Source organism: Mus caroli, chromosome 8, assembly GCF_900094665.2.
Source record: "Mus caroli chromosome 8, CAROLI_EIJ_v1.1, whole genome shotgun sequence".
In the NCBI taxonomy this organism is placed as follows: domain Eukaryota; kingdom Metazoa; phylum Chordata; class Mammalia; order Rodentia; family Muridae; genus Mus; species Mus caroli.
In genome coordinates, this window is record NC_034577.1 from 31,565,409 (window position 1) to 31,569,462 (window position 4,054).

The following is a 4,054-nucleotide window of genomic DNA, read 5'->3' on the forward strand; positions in this document are numbered from 1 at the left end:
AAGCATTTTATACTGTAGTAGTTTGTGACTTTTTATTTATTCAAATTATTGCTAATGGTTATTAATCATTGTTATTTTAATATTAGTCATTCAACTGTGATTCAGTGCTGTAATTTTAATTTTGATTTGTGTTGGGACAGGTGACATCAAACATTTGTTTAAATACTTGGTCTATTAATCATCTATTTTTTAAATTTACTTTACAGTATTCAGATTCCTACCTCTGCTTTGAGCTGGGATACATGATTGTTGTTCTCTTTCTACTGAATTGCAGAAGCAATTCAATGGCATGCTCATTTTAACTCCTAATCAGACAAATGATTTGCAAATACCTTACCTCAGCTTGGAAGTTATGTTTTAATCAGATTTTCTTTGACTCCTGGAAGCTTCTGAGTCTGATATAGTCCTACTTATCATATTTATGTATTTGGTTATTTATCTTTCTATTTATTTAAGTGTCATTTGAAGAAATTGTTGTCTTTTCACCTCAGTTTTATTCCACGAGTCTTTCAGATTCAGGTGTATGTTTTTTTTTTTCCAATTTTGTTTTGTTTTAATGTATTGTCTTTCAATACACTGAATTCCACAAACTGATAGCAAGGACCCATTGCTAAAGATGGCACTTTCACAGCTCATTGAACATGGAGAGTTTGAGCTGATGCCTATTTAACACCTTACCTCCTAGTGTATTTGGTATGAGATGGTACTCAGCATCAAAAGGGAATATAGACATGAACCCAACTACAAAATATTTTATCTACAATGTTGTCTTCCATGCAAAATATGGTAGGGCAATTGTGACCCAAAGCTTGTGGGAGTAACCAAACAATATCTGATTTGACTTAAGGCTTACTCCACAAGATGGATCCCATAACCAGCATTGATTGGATGACTACAATCCAGAGACTAAATAGCCCAAAGACCTAGGACAAAATAAAATACTACTGGTCTTTAAGGAAAAAAAAAGAGTATTAATAAAATGACTCCTAAAGATATTCTGCTACACATAGAGATCAGTTCCTTATTCAGCTATCATCAAAGAAGTTATCTCCTTTACCAGATTGGAATAAATATAGGGAACTAAAGCTAGATGTTACACACAGAGAGAAATCTTGGAACACACAGCTCTAAATGGGATGTCTCCATCAAATCCCTCCCCTCAGAGCTCAGGGAACCACACAGATGAGAAAGTGGAGAGTGTAGGAGCCAGGGAATATCGAGGACACTAGGAGAATCAGGCTCCTCAAATCAACCAAGGAAAGCTTAAATAAACTCACAGAGACTAAAACGGCATGTACAGTGCCTACCCAGGTCTGCAGCTGGTCCTCTGCATGTATATTATAGCTTTCAGTTTGGAATTTTGATTGGAATTCCTGGCTGTGTGAACAAGTGAATCTAATTCTTATGCTTTCTCATGGGGCTCTTTTTCTTCTCTTGGTTTGCCTTATCCAACTGTGATGTGATGTTTTTAGTTATATTATTATATTTTATTTTGTAATGTTTTGTTTTTATCTCTGGATGGGAGGGGAGATGGAGAGGTACTGGGAGATGTAGAATGTGGCAGGGGGGGGGACTGTAATCAGGATATGTTGTATGAAAAAAACCCTCTTTTCAATAAAAGGATGTCTCTGTGCGTGTGTCTTTTATTTACTTTTTTTGTTTACTGAAAAGGATAAATAAGTCATTGTCTTAGTCAGGGGTTTCTATTCCTGTACAAACATCATGACAAATAAGCAAGTTGGGGAGGAAAGGGTTTCTTCCACTTATACTTTCACATTGCTGTTCATCAGCAAAGGAAGCCAGGTCTCTCTGCTACATATGCAGCTATAGCCATGAGCCTTACCATGTGTTTTCTTTGATTGGTGGTTTAGTCCCAGGGAGATCTGGGGGTACTGGTAGTTCATATTGTTGTTCCTTCTATGGGGCTGCAAACCCCTCTGCCTTTTGGCTAAGATCAAGTGTAGTATCTGTTCTTATCAGCTTGCTTTCTTATAGAACCCAAGACTACCAGCCTAGGGATAGCACTGCCCACAATGGGTTTTCTGAAACCTTGATCACCAATTGAGAAAATGCCTTACAGTTAGAACTCATGGAGGCATTTCCTCAAGGGAGGCTCCTTCTCTGTGATAACTCCAGCTTGTGTCAAGTTGACACACAAAACCAGCCAGTAAAGCCATAATTATGGGTAGATTAGAAAATAATGTTGGGGGGGGGGGCTGGAGGGATGGCTTAGTGCCTGATAGTACTGGCTGCTCTCTCAGAGGTCCTGAGTTTAATTTCCAGCAACCACATGGTAACTCACAACCATGTATAATGGGATCTGATGCTATCTTCTGGCATGCAGGCAAACATGCAGACAGAAACTTCATACATCAAATATGTAAATAAATTGAAAACAGGAAAAGAAAACAGAAAGGAACTTGAGAGAGTGGAAGAAGACATCATCCAGGAGTCTGTTTTCTCTTTTGACTAACAAGGTCCTGGGGATTTGGTTCATGTTTTCAGGCTTAGCCTACTTGACCCTTTCAAAGTTTACATCCACTTTGCTTGGGTTTTGTGTGAGATATACAATGAAGCTTTATTTTCAGATTGTGCATGCAGATGGAAATTTGCAAGCACTCATGCTTCCTTAGATTGTTTCCCACTGTGTACTGTTGGCATTGTTACTGTGACTGTATTATTGCCCATGCGGCTCTTCTTTCTGGACTCTATTCCATTTCTTGATTCACATTTCTATATGTGCTGTATTGTTCTTATTTCTAAAATTTTGTTATAGGCTTGAAATAGAAAATGAGATATTTTATGTTGTCTTTCTCCGTAGCTTCTAAGTGTGTGTGTGTGTGTGTGTGTGTGTGTGTGTGTGGTGTTTTCATATGACTGTGAGGATTATTTCCATTTCTGGGAAAACATTCACTGAGATTTGTGAAGGAGAGCAGCAAATGTGTAGACTTCCATTCAGTGATGGATAAGAATGTATGCTGAACTGTCATTGCAAGGCTCTCGCTTCTTTTGTGTTGTTAAGTTGTAGTCTTCTGTAGTCTGCCTGATTTTAATTTTCTTATACCCTGGATTCAGGTTGAATTCAGTCAAGCAAAGACAGCAACAATTGCTAGGAACCTGGAGGAAGCACACTGAAGGTATTTCTGTCATCTTTCTTCACTGTTGTCTAAAATTCATTCTTTATTTCATACATGTATACAATGTACTCTGGTTATAGCAACTCACAATTAACCTGACCTCATGTCCTTCCCTTCCCAAACATCCACTTACTCTTTCCCACAGTCCTTTCCCTATATTTGTGGCTTCTTATGTTGTTTTGAGACACCCGAGGCTTTTTAAATTGGATGTTCTTTATTTACATTTCAAATGTTATCCACTTTCCCAGCCCCCCCCCATGAAACCCCTTATCGCATTCCCCCTCCCCCTGCTTCTATGAGGTATTTCCCATTCCCCCACCCACTCCTGCCTCCCTGCCCTCAAATTCCCCTATACTGGGCCATCAAGCCTCCACAGGACCAAGAACTTGGGGATCCATCCAATATGCAGTCACCAAACACAGACACAATTGTGGATGCCAAGCAGTGCATGCTGACAGGAGCATGATATGGCTGACTCCTGAGAGGCTCTGCAAGAGCCTGACAAATACAGAGGTGGATGCTCGCAGCCAACCATTGGACTGAGTACTGGGTCCCCAATGGAAGAGTTAGAGAAAGGACTGAAGGAGCTGAAGGGGTTTTCAACCCCATAGGAAGAACAATATCAACCAGACAGATACCACCCCTCAGAACTCCCAGGGAGAGACCTCTGAGGTTAATCAAGATTTTCTGGTTGACCACAGGTTTGGAATACTCATAGGGAGATGACAGTACACAACTGAAGGTAATGACCGTTGCTCCACCAGAATCATCTGTAGCAAGCCCATTAGCACAGGGGGTCCCACGAGTCCCTTCTTAATTGATTATTGGTTGTTGACAGGCACAGATTTCTGCAGGCCTATTGCCAATGTCATTACATTGAGATTGTAGCTGCATTCACTGTGCCATCAGAGAAGGTA

The 4,054-nt window shown here is 39.9% G+C and overlaps 1 pseudogene; it reads left to right on the forward strand.

Moving 5' to 3' along the window:
* The first annotated feature begins 1,931 nt into the window (after positions 1–1,931).
* LOC115031853 lies at positions 1,932–2,063 on the forward strand (annotated as a pseudogene).
* Positions 2,064–4,054: the final 1,991 nt, after the last annotated feature.